Source organism: Bison bison, unplaced genomic scaffold (assembly GCF_000754665.1).
Source record: "Bison bison bison isolate TAMUID 2011002044 unplaced genomic scaffold, Bison_UMD1.0 scf7180017864519, whole genome shotgun sequence".
Lineage (NCBI taxonomy): Eukaryota > Metazoa > Chordata > Mammalia > Artiodactyla > Bovidae > Bison > Bison bison.
The window spans coordinates 17,260,048-17,274,310 of NW_011495072.1; the positions used below are offsets into that span (position 1 = coordinate 17,260,048).

General features: G+C 36.4%; 1 long non-coding RNA gene across 1 annotated transcript; it reads left to right on the top strand.

Moving 5' to 3' along the window:
* The first annotated feature begins 12,499 nt into the window (after window positions 1–12,499).
* On the top strand, window positions 12,500–13,999 carry LOC104981713. The gene is made up of 2 exons (XR_824407.1): window positions 12,500–12,850; window positions 13,815–13,999. It is a non-coding gene; the product is annotated as an uncharacterized LOC104981713 (long non-coding RNA).
* Window positions 14,000–14,263: the final 264 nt, after the last annotated feature.

Consider the following 14,263-nt stretch of genomic DNA (forward strand, 5'->3'; position numbering starts at 1 on the left):
ATTTCTAATAATAAATTTTGAAACTCAGCAGTGGCCACAGGACTGGAAAAGGTGTTTTCATTCCAGTCGCAAAGAAAGGTAATGACAAAGAATGCTCAAACTACCACACAATTGCACTCATCTTACACGCTAGTAACTGCTGCTGCTGCTAAGTCACATCAGTCATGTCCGACTCTGTGCGACCCCATAGACAGCAGCCCACCAGGCTCCCATCCCTGGGATTCTCCAGGCAAGAATACTGGAGTGGGTTGCCATTTCCTTCTCCAGTGCATGAACGTGAAAAGTGAAAGTGAAGTCGCTCAGTCGAGTTCGACTTCGCGACCCCGTGGACTGTAGCCTACCAGACTCCTCTGTCCATGGGATTTTCAGGCAAGGTACTGGAGTGGGGTGCAATTGCCTTCTCCGCACATGCTAGTAAAGTAATGCTTAAAATTCTCCAAGCCAGGCTTCAACAATATGTGAACCGTGAACTTCCTGATGTTCAAGCTGGTTTTAGAAAAGGCAGAGGAACCAGAGATCAAATTGCTAACATCCGCTGGATCATGGAAAAAGCAAGAGAGTTCCAGAAAAACATCAATTTCTGCTTTATTGACTATGCCAAAGCCCTTGACTCTGTGGATCACAATAAACTGTGAAAAATTCTGAAAGAGATGAGAATACCATGTTTTTTAGATTCCACTTATAAGTGATATCATATGATATTTGTCTTTCTGATTTACTTCACTTAGGATGATAATCTCTAGATCCATCCGTGTTGTTTCAAATTGCATTATTTCATTATTTTTATGGCTGAGTAGTATTCATATGTACTATATCTTCTTTATATGTTCCACTATTGGTGGACATTTAGGTTGTTTCCTTGTCTTGGCTATTGTAAATAGTGCTTCAGTGAACTTTGGGGTGCATGTATCTTTTAGAATTATTGTTTTCTCCAGATATATGCCCAGGAGTAGGATTGCTGGATCATATGGTAGTTCTATTTTTAGTTTTTAAAGGAGCATACACAATGTTCTCTGCAGTGGTTTTACCAATTTACATTCCCACCAACAGTTTAGGAGGGTTCCCAGTTCTCCACACCCTCTCCAGTGTTTGTTGCTTATAGAATTTTTGATCATGGCCATTCATACTGGGAGCTGACTGTGGCTCAGATCATGAATTCCTTATTGCAAAATTCAGGCTTAAATTAAAGAAAGTAGGGAAAACCACTAGACAATTCAGGTATGATCTAAATCAAATCCCTTAAGGTTATACAGTGAAAGTGACAAATAGATTCAAGAGATGAGATCTGATAGATAATGCCTGAAGAACTACAGATGGATGGAGGTTTGTGACATTGTACAGGAGGCGGTAATCAAGACCATCCCCAACAAAAAGAAATGCAAAAAGGCAAAATGGTTTTCTGAGGAGGCCTTACAAATAGCTGAAAAAAGAAGAGAAACTAAAGGCAGAGGAGAAAAGGAAAGATATACCCATTTGAATGCACAGTTCCAAAAAATAGCAAGGAGATATAAGAAAGCCTTCCTCAGTGATCAATGAAAAGAAATAGAGGAAAACAATAGAATAGGAAAGACTAGAGATCTCTTCAAGAAAATTATAGATACCGAGGGAATATTTCATGCAAAGATGGACACAATAAAGGACAGAAATTGTATGGACCTAATAGAAGCAGAAGATATTAAGAAGAGGTGGCAAGAATATACAGAAGAGCTATACAAAAAAGATCTTCATGACTCAGATAACCACAATGGTGTGGTCACTCACCTAGAGCCAGACATCCTGGAATGTGAAGTCAAGTGGACCTTAGGAAGCATCACTGCAAACAAAGCTAGTGGAGGTAATGGAATTCCATTTGAGCTATTTCAAATCTTAAAAGATGATGCTGTGAAAGTGCTACACGCAATATATCAGCAAATTTGGAAAACTCAGCAGTGGCTACAGGACTGTAAAATATCAGTATCATTCCAATCCCAAAGAAGACCACTGCCAAAGATTGTTCAAACTACTGCACAATTGGACTCATCTCACATGCTAGCAAAGTAATGCTCAAAATTTTCCAAGCCAGTCTTCAACAGTACATGAACCACAAACTTCTAGATGTTCAAGCTGGATTTAGAAAAGGCAGAGGAACCAGAGGTAAATTGCCAACATCTTTTGGATCGTTGAAAAAGTTAGAGAGCTCCAGAAGAACATCAACTTCTGCTTTAATGACTATGCCAAAGCCTTTGACTGTGTGGATCACAACAAACTGTGGAAAATTCTGAAAAAGATGGGGCTACCAGATCACCTGACCTGCCTCCTGAGAAATCTGTATGCAGGTCAAGAAGCAAGAGTTATAACTGGACATGGAACAACAGGCTGGTTCCAATTTGGGAAAGGAGTACATCAAGGCTGTATTGATGACAGTATTGTCACCTTGCTTATTTAACGTGTATGCAGAGTACATCATGAGAAATGCTGGACTGTTGAAGCACAAGCTGGAATCAAGATTGCTGGGAGAAATATCAATAACCTCAGATATGCAGATGACACCACACTTATGGCAGAAAGTGAAGAATAAGAACTAAAAGAGCCTCTTGATGAAAGTGAAAGAGGAGAGTTTAAAAATTGGCTTAAAACTCAACATTCAGAAAACTAAGATCATGGCATTCTGGTCCCATCACTTCGTGCAAATAGATAGGGAAATAAGGGAAATAGTGAGAGATTTTATTTTCTTGAGCTTCAAAATCACTTCAGATGATGACTACAGCCATGAAATTAAAAGACACTTCCTCCTTGGAAGAAAAGCTATGAGCAACCTAGAAAGCATATTAAAAAGCAGTGACATTACTTGGCTGACAAAGATCTGTCTAGTCAAGTCAATGGTTTTTCCAATAGTTTTGTATGGATGTGAGAGTTGGACTATAAAGAAAGTTGAGTGCCAAAAAATTGATGCTTTTGAAAAATTGATGTGTTGGAGAAGACTCTTGAGAGTCCCTTGGACAGCATCAAACCAGATATCAAGCCAGTCAATCCTACAGGAAATCACTCCTGAATATTAATTGGCAGGCCTAATTCTGAAGCTGAAACTCCAATACTTTGGCTGCCTGATTCAAAGAACTGAGTCATTGGAAAAAACCCTGTTGCCGGGAAAGATTGAAGACAAGAAGAGAAGGAGATGACAGGATGAGATGGCTGGATGGCATCACTGACTTGATGGACATGAGTTTGAGCAAACTCCAGGAGTTGGTGATGGACAGGGAAGCGTGGTGTGCTGCAGTCCATGAGGTTGCAAAGAGTCATACACATCTAAGCAACTGAACCAAACTGAACTGATTCATACTGATGTGAGGTGATACCTCACTGTAGTTTTGATGTGCATTTTTCTAGTAACTACTGATGTTGAGCATATGCTTGTGGCCATCTGTATGTCTTCTTTGGAGAAATGTCTATGTAGATCTTCTGCCTATTTTTTGTCAGGGTTTTTTGTTTTTTGATCTAGAGTTGTTTGAGCTGTTTATCCTTCCTTTTCTTAATGTTGTGTAACACATTGATTTATGAATATTAAGCCATCCTTGTATCCCTGGAATAAGTCTAACTTGATCGTAATGTATGACACTTCTTATATATTGTTGGATTTTGGTTTGCTAATATATATATATATATATATATATAAAAAACTTTGGCCAGTAATTTTATTTTTTTGTAGTATTTGTATTTTTTTTTTGTTTGTTTCAAGGTAACGGTGGCCTCATAGAATGAATTTGGGAGTACATCATCTTCTTGAATTTTTTGGAATAATTTGAAAGGGATGGGTAATAAATCTTTTTGAAAATCTTGTTTATTTCTGCTTTCATTGCATTTTTTTTTGATGTCAGATTAAAAAAAAACCATTGCCAAGACCCATGTTGAGAAGCATATCTTCTATGTTTTATTTAGTAGTTTTTTTTGGTTCCAGGTTTTACATTTAAGTCTTTAATCCATTTTTAGTTAATTTTTGATCATGGTGTAGATAGTGGTGTAGTTTCATTATTTTGTATCCAGTTTTCTCAACACAATTTGTTGAAGAGACTGTCCTTTCCCATTTATATACTTGGCTCCCTTGTTATACATTAATTGACCATATATGCATGAGTTTATTCCTGGGCTTTCTTTTTTGGTTCCACTGGGGTATGTGTCTGAATTTTTAACCAATACTATACTGTTTGGATTACTATAGCTTTGTAATCTACTTTGAAATCAGGAAATGTGATACCTCCTGCTTTGCTTTTCTTTCTCCATTTTGCTTTGGTTCTTTGGAGTCTGTTTTAGTTTCATACAAATTTTAGGATTTTTTGTTCCATTTCTGTGAAAAATACCATTCAAATTTTGATAGAGATTGTACTGAATCTGTGGATTGCTTTGGGTATGAACATTTTAACAATATTAATTCTAATCCATGAAGCATGGTGTGCCCTTCCATTTATTATGTCTTCTTCAATTTCTTTCATCAGTGTTTATAGGTTTCCATTTAAACCTTGATTAAATTCATCTGTTAGGTATTTATTCTTTTTGATGGTGTAAGTGGAATTGTTTTCTTACATTCTCTTTCTGAAAGTACATTATTACTGTATATAAATGCAGCTGATTTTTATATATTGATTTTGTATCCTGCAACTTCACAGAATTTATTTATTAGTTCCAACTTTTTTTTTTTGGTGGAGTCTTTAGGGTTTCCTATGTATGATAACAGGCTTCCCTGGTAGCTCAGCTGGTAAAGAATCTGCCTGCATTGCAGGAGACCCCAGTTTGATTACTGGTTTGGGAAGATCCCCTGGAGAAAGGATAGGGTACCTACTCCAGTATTCTGGGGCTTCCCTGGTGGCTCAGACAGTAAAGAATCTACCTAAATGGGGGAGACCTGATTTTGATCTCTGGGTTGGGAAGATCCCCTGGAGGAGGGCATGGCAACCCACTCCAGTATTCTTGCCTGGAGAATCCCCACGGACAGAGGAGCCTGGTGGTCACAGTCCATGAGGTTGCAAAGAGTTGGACGTGACTGAGCAACCAAACCAGCACAGCACAGAACAGCACAGCACATGTATGGTATCATGTCATCTGCAAATAGTGACAGTTTTACTTCTTCCTTTCCAGTTTGCAAGCCTTAAATTTATTTTTATTGACTAATTTCTCTGACTAGGACCCAAAAACCTACTTTTTATAAATTCTATTTTATCCTAGATTTCAGAAGCTTACAAAGCAATAGTTCTTTACAAACCATATCTCATTATTTTCAAGATATTCTGCCTCATTTTATTGGGAACAATTTATAGATCACAAAATATTCTTAAATTGCTAAGCTTCTCTGCTTGAGAGTAGCCCTAAAGAAGGCAGACATCTAGGTGTCATTCAAGGTTGTTTGCCTTGAAATGGCATAGAGACAGTGAGTGTAGGATATTGACAACAGAGTGTTTGAAGTGTTGGGATGTATAGCTAGGGAAAATAAACATATGTTAGTAAAGTTGAGGGCCCAGTCAGGTAAAAGACAATGGAAGTAGATGAAAGGATAAGGGATTGGAGTCAGAAAGTTGTACTATATTATGGTATTCAGGTATTCACTAGACCATTTAGTTTTGTTTGTTTGGCTTTGGGGTTTTTTTCACCATGCCTTGTAGCTTCTTGGATTTTAGTTTCCCAACAAAGGGTCAAACCTGTGCCCCCTGCAGTAGAAGCATGGAGTCCTAACCACTGGACTTAAGGGAATTCTCTAGAACATCTAGTTTAACTAGAGAAAAATAACGTCAAAGCTATGGTTTTTCCAGTAGTCATGTGTGGATGTGAGATTTGGACCATAAAGAAGGCTGAGTGCTGAATATTTGATGCTTTTGAACTGTGGTGTTGGAGAAGACTTTTAAAAGCCCCTTGGACAGCAAGGAGATCAAGCCAGTCAATCCTAGAGAAAATCAACCCTGAATATTCACGGGAAGGACTGACACTGAAGCTGAAGTTCCAGAACTTTGGCCACCTTATGTGAAGAGCTGCCTCACTGGAAAAGACCCTGATACTGGGAAAGATTGAATGTAGAAGGAATAGGGGATGACAGAGGACCAGATGGTTGGATGGCATCACCTACTCAATGGACATGAGTTTGAGCAAACTCCAGGAGATGGAGAAAGACAGGGAAACCTGATGTACTGCAGTCAATGGAATCACAAAGAGTTGCACATGACTGAACAAAAACAAGAAGCAGCCTAATTACTGGATTGATTAAATTTTTGGCTGACTTGAATTAGAATTTTTCCTTGAGAATTCAAGATGGTGAATATAAATTAAGTAATATTAAAATACTTCCCAGTTTATTTGTATACAGTTGTGAAATTCGATACAGCAAACAGGGATATTCTCTATTTTACCAGCTTAGAGTATATTGTCATTTAAAAACCAATATAACCAAGTAAAATGCTAATAAAATAAAAGTATATTCCTGAAATAAAGTTTCAAAAGTGCTCATTGTCACTACTGATTTAAAGAGGAAAGTTTATGGTGAATAAGGAAAAAAATAACGTCAAATATTCTGAGGTAAGATAGATTTATTCTTTTATAATTGCTTTCATGTTCACACACTTCTAGGAAAAAGAGCCATAATATAATGCTTTCTTCTTAATTTCCCATAAATGGAATGTTTACATTAACATACATTTAAACTTTTTCTGCTTCTAAGCTATCAAAGTTTATTTTCTTTTGAATAAATCATCAAAGACTTTGTCAAGTATTACTTTGTTTTTAATTAGAGTCCACAGATATTTATGAGACCAGTTGGTTTTTGTGGGGTTGAAAATTTTAAAATATAAATTGGCATTGAGAGTCTAATACATATTAAATTTATTATTGCAATTATACCACCATTCTTCATTAAATAAACCTTTTACTCCAGAGCACCTACTTGAGTGTTGTGTTGTTGTTATAGTTGACCTGTAGAGGTCACTATTAACAGGCAAATGAAAAGCCTGTTAGAATTACAGGTTAATATAGTTAAAACTTAAAATCTGTTTGTCCCAAATCACTGGAAAGACCATGGCAGTACTTTATATTAAGATATCATAGAAATATGACACAACTTTAAAATCAGAATAGTTTTAGATAAATTATAATAAAAATCGATGTTATTACTTGGATCAGTTAGCCACAATCTCATGATTTAAAACTTCCCATCTCTGCAATTACTTAAATTGAAAACAAAAAGTGACCCCACTAAATTGAGTTCTAATGATTTCCTATTATTTACTTATTTCTCTAATATTTAGTGTCAGAATATAGGGTAAAGACAGAGATGGAAACTGGATTATGTTTGGACTCAAACCAAACATGAGCTGTATCTTTAGAAAGTGTAAATTTTACCCCATTAAAAAAAAAAAAAAAACCTGAGAAAATTCTAATAAAAAGTTATATAAAGTAACCATTTTTAATGTTTATTTAGCTGGACGGTAATCAAGTGGATATATCTAGGGAAAGATAGGAGAACTACTTAACAGAGAAACCACCCTTACCATGCAAATGCCAGTAAAACCTCCTTAAAATGAAGGGAATCTGTCATTTTGTGTAAATTCTCTTCTGCTTCCATAAACACAGCCGTAATCAATTAAAGACCCACTTGTGAAGGAGTCATTGTTTGCAGTTCCATTCAGACATTGCTGAGTTGTCTTTTAGACTGCCCATGCGGAAAGCCTGGTAAGGTGATGAGAAAGTTCAAAGCACCTAACTTTTCAATGTGGATTTTGTTATTGAGACTTCTCTATCTTTTTTATTCATTTTAAACTTTGGAGTGTAGTATGTGTTGATTGTTGATTCTAGGAAATGGAGGGGGCTTAAGAATGTAGCAAAGAATGAAAATGATCTAATGATATAATTCCATGTGACTTTCAGATTGCAGTGCCTCATAGATTAGTTCAAGAGACATCAGTGCTGAAAATGTTCACAAAGATAAATAATATTACTTTATCATAAGTCTTTTAGTACAAAGTAAGAGTGATTTCTCCAACACCAATAAGTCCTTCATTATTTTTTGTCATAGTCAGAATTTTATTTTTGTTCTCAACCTCTCCCTTACACTCTTAATTTAAGCTGGACATTATAATTGTATTATTATTGGTACCAATAAGTACTATTGGTACTAAAATGGTCAATATCCAATTTTGGTTGCTGGATTTGCGAGACTGGTGGAATTTCTTCAAAGATGTAGATGTAAAAATATTTCAGAGAGAATTTAGCATAAGTGATTTAAAGCATTAAGATAAAAAATGTCTCAATACAAATGATTTAATGCTATTGATATGTACTAAACTAGAGGGAGTAAAGAAATTACCCTCAGATTTGGGAATACAAGTTACTTAGTATATTAAAGTAAATTCTCATATGGTAAGCCTAAGGGCTAAGAAAGAAATGTCATAAGGTTAGTGTCAGGACCTCACCTTATCAGAGTGGGAATCTAACTTGTGGGTCACTTTTGATCCTTTGCTGTCTGGACAGAAACAGACCAACTTTCTCACCTGATTAGCTAAAGAATAATCTGGCATAGGTCTGGAAAGTCAAATTTAACCATATTTAGCAGGATAGTTAAACCAAATGTAAAAGATTTTGGGATGGAAATTAAGGAATGGAGAGATCTAACAAAAATGTTTGCTTTCCTAAGATCCCTTTGCTTTTCTAGATCAAATGGAGGAAACAGCTTTCCTTGGGACTACAATTTAATAAAACTACCACGTCTGTCACTGTTATGCAAGCACATAGCCTCTCTCTTTTCCTTGTGTGATAAATCTGGGGAGGTTATAAGGAAGAGCCTCAGTGTCCAGACCAGCCACTCTACAGATGACTCAGGACTACACCTTCACTAAATCCATTCATTACAGTGGCCCTAGTGGGAGTTACAAGTGAAGCCTGCCAATTAGACATTGGTAATGTGGACTCTACTTTAGGGAATTGGGCAAGACTGCCAGAATTCATTCCTGAACTTGAGCAGCCACAAAAGAGTATTTTTCTGTCGCCTGTAACTGATTCAAAACCGGGTCTCAAAAGGACAAGCTTCCTTTTGTGCACCATCTTTCCTGAAGTCCAACAACTAATAATGTTACAAACATCAGGTTTTTCACAAGATCACAAGAAACATCTGACGAAGGAGAAGCAAAGAAAAAAAATGTCATCTTTTGACTTGATTAGCCTCTGCTTTACTGTTTTCCAATTTTAGAACATTCTCTTTGGAAAATTATTTTGTGGTTATTTACCACAAATTAATGGTACCTATTTGTTAGATGAAAGATTAAATTGTGATATATCAAGGATAATAAAAAGTTTCCAGTATTTTTAGATGTTGATTAAAGCAGTTCATGTCAGGGTTAGTTCATATTCAAAACTGCTAGCACTTACCTTGAAAACATATTCAGTACTTTCTTCTCTGCTAATAATCACATATAAAGGTGAATGCTTTGCCTTCAAGTTCACTAAACTTTTTTTTTTTTTTCAATTTTTATGTTTTAGTTAATTTGAATGCTTGGGGGATCTTTTGAAATTTTTTAAGAAGCAAAGGTAGATTTTCTTAACAAAGATCTTATTATTAGAATAAACAAATCTCAGAAAATTTCCAGGTCATTTTGTGGAAAATAACAGAGAGCTCTAAACATAGGAACATTAGATAGTAAAGCTCATAGAATCAGCCCCTGTAGACTTTAACAAGAAAGATTTGACTCTGTACCTTTATATCAAGTGTTGGCTTTTTTTTTTTTCCCCTTTTTAAAGCAATGTACTCTTTTGGCTTCTAGTCCTAATTTTACTTCAGAAATTATTTTTAATGTGCTTCAGACAGGGGCCTTCTGTCCAGGTCTTGAATGCAAGTACTGTATTTTTGTTTTGTATTCTTGTACAAATATATTTTATTGGGAACCTATTTCAAAATGCTTGTTAAACATATGACCTTATTCACATGAATGCATTCAAATGCTGTAAATGTAGGGGCAGATGTTGGAACAGAGGAACCAATGTCTCATATTCATGGCTGCAGCTTACTGTCTGAGGCAAGAGGTTTCCTTCATCAGATCACTGCTAATGCACATGCTGCACTATGTACATGCTTCTTGCTGCTGTGACTCACACACACAGGCATGCACCCACACACACACACACACGCACACACACGCACACACACGCACACACACACACACACACTTCCCTATGATTTAAGGGGAAAAAAAACGCATCAGTCATAAAGCTCAGAAGTTGAAAGTAAGAGAGTAAGGCTGGGATAGTAACAGTTCAGAACTTGAATGAATTGCCAGTTTTCACCAAGTAACTGGCTGGCCTTCTCAGGCAGGCTCCAAATTCCTGTTGAAATGAAGACTTTCTTTCCTGGACTAGGCCTGGCATTCCTGGGAAACAATGGCCCTTTTCAAGTAGGCTCTGAAATTTCACAGGTGAAGGGAGAGGGGCAGTCATTTGATCCCACCCACAAGAAGCCTGTTAGTATTTTACAAAGTGAAGACAGAGCATATCGTGGAAATGCATGCAAAGCTGGCTAGTGGCTAAGAACTGCAATCTAGGCCCATAGTTCTGCAGATCTCTGTGAAATATGAATAAATTTCAACGTTCTGTCTTTGACTCACATTACAACTCTTTTTCTAGATTTTCTTAAGAGCGGTCTGCAAAACCACCAAAATAGGATTTTATTTCGTGTCTTGGAAAAGCAGTATTCTGGCTTGTCTTTAATTAGATATTGACATTAGAACTATAAAATAAAGAATTCAATTGCTGATATGTCTGTGTGTGTGATTTTGGAAGCCATACAAGGTAAAAATATCCCATAGATGTATAAACATACACCTATATAATTAAATACATACATATACACATGAATATCTGTAATGATTTTGTGTTGCTTCCAAAATGGTTTTAAGTAAGATCTCATTAAAATTCAATAATTTAAAAAATTCAAAAATATTCAGGTAAGTTTATAAATCATAAATGGAAGTGTAGACTAGGAATCCCCAACTACTGGGATCTAATGCCTGATGATCTGAGGTGGAGCTGATGTAATAATAATAGAAATAAGGTACACAGTAAATGTAATACACTTGAATCATCCCAAAACCAACCCCTTCCCCCATTCCTTGGAAAAATTATCTTCCACAAAACCAGTCCCTGATGCCAAAAAGGTTGGGAACTGATGGTATAGACAATATCAGTTTGAAAGAATTTGACCACACTGATCACCATACTTAGATGTACAATTCAGTTCATAGATTTTATGAAAACTTATATTTGAGCAGATGTTTCAATAATTGAATGAGATAAACAGGATTTTGGGACTCAGTTTCACGAATGAGAAAATTAATGGAAGTTCAGATTTATCATTAGTAAACTAGGAGTCTATGTACCTGTTCAGCAAGAGACTGAGTCTTTTCTTCTTTTTCACAATTCTGATAACTCCTCCAAGACTGATGACACACCCAGTATGTAACCTATCTTGAAGACTTATTTTGAACATGGATTACCAAAGACTCAGGAAGTAGAAACAAATAATAAATAGTTACAAATAATTATTGTAACAAATAATTAAAAATAATTATAAAACATAAATAATAGAACTATTTATGATTATCTGGTCATTATGTAGCATTTTAATATTAAAAAAATTTTTTAAGTTGTTGCAGTTATTACATGATAATCTTTCCCCTACCCTCAGTGGCCTCAATTCTAGCAGCAATCTGAGTATTTTGAGCTTGTGTCTTTTTTTTTCCCCTGTGCTCAGTTGCTCCAGTTGTGTCCGACTCTTTGTGACCCTATGGATTGTAGACTGACGTGGCTCCTTTGTCCATGGGATTCCCCAGATAACAATACTGGTGTGGTTGCCATGTCCTCCTCCAGGAGATCTTCCCAACTCAGGGATCAAACCCGTGTCTCCTGTGGCTCCTGCATTGCAGGGAGGGAGATTCTTTTGCCACTGAGCCATTTGGGATTGAACTTATGACAATATTGCTTCTGTTTTATGTTTTGGTTCTTTGGCCACAAGGCATGTGGGATCTTAGCTCCCTGACTAGGGATCAAACCAGTACCTCCTGCATTGGAAGGCAAAGTCTTAACCACTGGACAGCCATGGAATCTCAAGCTTATGTCTTATAAAAAGGGTGAAAGAGAAGAACAACAACAATACAACCAAAGTATCAGTGCTTGAGTTTCAAATGCAAAAATTGAAAAAAAAATTTTTTAAGCACAAATGCAAAAAGCATGTTAAAAAAAAAAAGGTGCATTAATACATTAACACATCATCAATCAAAACCAGTTTCCCCAACCTACAAAGACAAATTTGAGGAGTGAGGAAGAGAAGAAATAAAGGGTAAAAAGTGTTTAGGGTAAAGGGTAAAGAAATAAAGGGTACAGAGTGCATCACTTGAGAAAATATTCTGGGTATCTGTTTCCCCGTCTCCTCGGTTATAGAGAATTAACAATAGAACCAACTGTTAAATTTAGGATTCTAGAACTAAGAGACCTGATATTTCCCAAATGAAGTTTATAGACGCAACTAGCTTTAAGTCTGTCCTACTCCTCTACCCTTATTCAAACCTCTTCCCCCTTACACGGAGAGAAATAAAAGAGTGGAGGTGGATGAGCTGTTCAAAATACAGCACTAAGGTGACCCTATAATATCTCTTGATCCATATACATATAGTAGCCCAGACAGCAGCAGAATGTTTTTCCAGTGAACTGAGAGCAACACAAATATGGTATAGAAAACCAACAGACTGGGGGAGGCCAGTTTTCCCTAGTCCTTGGCCAGTTTTTCCTGCTAATCTGTGTGAAAATTCAACTCAACAGTTAATTAGTGAACAGATGTATATACCATGAAGATTATGTAAGTAAATAAATGACAGAATCTGCTTTTAAAAAGAATATAATTTATATTTTTAGGGGACATAAGACTATAATATTTATATAAATATGTATAATACAAAGCAGGATGTGATACATGCAGAACAGATTATTGAAATGGAATATTTTTACCCAATTTTGACTGAAGTAATAATTCAAGAGATATGAAATGAATATGAGACAGACCTTACCCTTTGCCCATTTGCTGAATATAAAAAGGAAAATCCAGAAACTCAGTTTTCTGATTTTTGAAACCCTCAGGTACTTCAAGGACATAAAAAACTGTCAGAATATAGAGAAGATGTTTTGAGAAAAATTTCTTTCAAGAAAGTGATGCAGTAAATCTCACCTTCTCTTTTCAGAAAGGTAATGTGGCTCTTCCTGTCAAAAAGAGTGGTCTTCAACAAGACCACTCAGAGAGCTTTATATGTGTTTCCTAACAATAAAAGGCCTTGCAACCTGGAGACAGATGCTTACCTGATCTATCTAAAGGATGAAAAACAAAACAAAACAAAACAATTAGCTTCTTGGTGTAGAGCCAGGAGACTGTTGCTGTTGCTTTGAGACTAGCCTGTTCTAGAGCTTGGGGCAAAGGATGTGTGAATAGATCAGCTATTGGCCATGTGGGCAACAGCTGGGTAAAATCCATTTAAGGACTGTCCAAGATCAATAGGGATTGTTGAAGCTTCTTCGATAGTTTGAGGTTATGTAAGGAAAGGGACTTCCCTGGTGACTCAGATGGTAAAGAATCACCTGCAATGCAAGAGATGCAAAAGACATGGTTGCAATCCCTGGGTCAGAAGATTCCCTGGAGAAGGGAATGGCTATCCACTCCGGTATTCTTGCCTGGGAAATCCTATGGACAGAGAAGCCTGATGGGCTACAGTCCATAGCGTCACAAAGGTAGGACACTAGTGAGTGACTGACTAACACTTTCACTTTTTCAGTTTCATGGGACGGAAATCTCCAGGGAAGTTAGAGACTGATGGGATCCAGCCAAAGAATGAAAACCACAGCTATGAAAATCTACAAAATTCACAAAATCATCGCATAAGAGAGGAAATTTTGTCCCATAAGAGAGATATTTGGCCAATGTCCAGCAGAGAATATGGCACAATCAATCAAAGGAAAATAATTTGATTCTCACTTTTCCTGCTTACTTTGACCCTGAAGGAATATGAGAAAGCTGATAACCTGTTAGTGAACAGGGAGACACGGAAGGAAAAAGAGCAAAGGACCACTCTCATAGGTCTTGAGAAGATGAGAAATCTTAATTTGAATGCCTATTGAAACATTAATCAATAACCTGGAATGTATATGTTATAATTATTGAACTGACACAACCACCAATACAAAATAAAAAGTTTTTAAAAATAAATAAGCAGAAAATTATTTC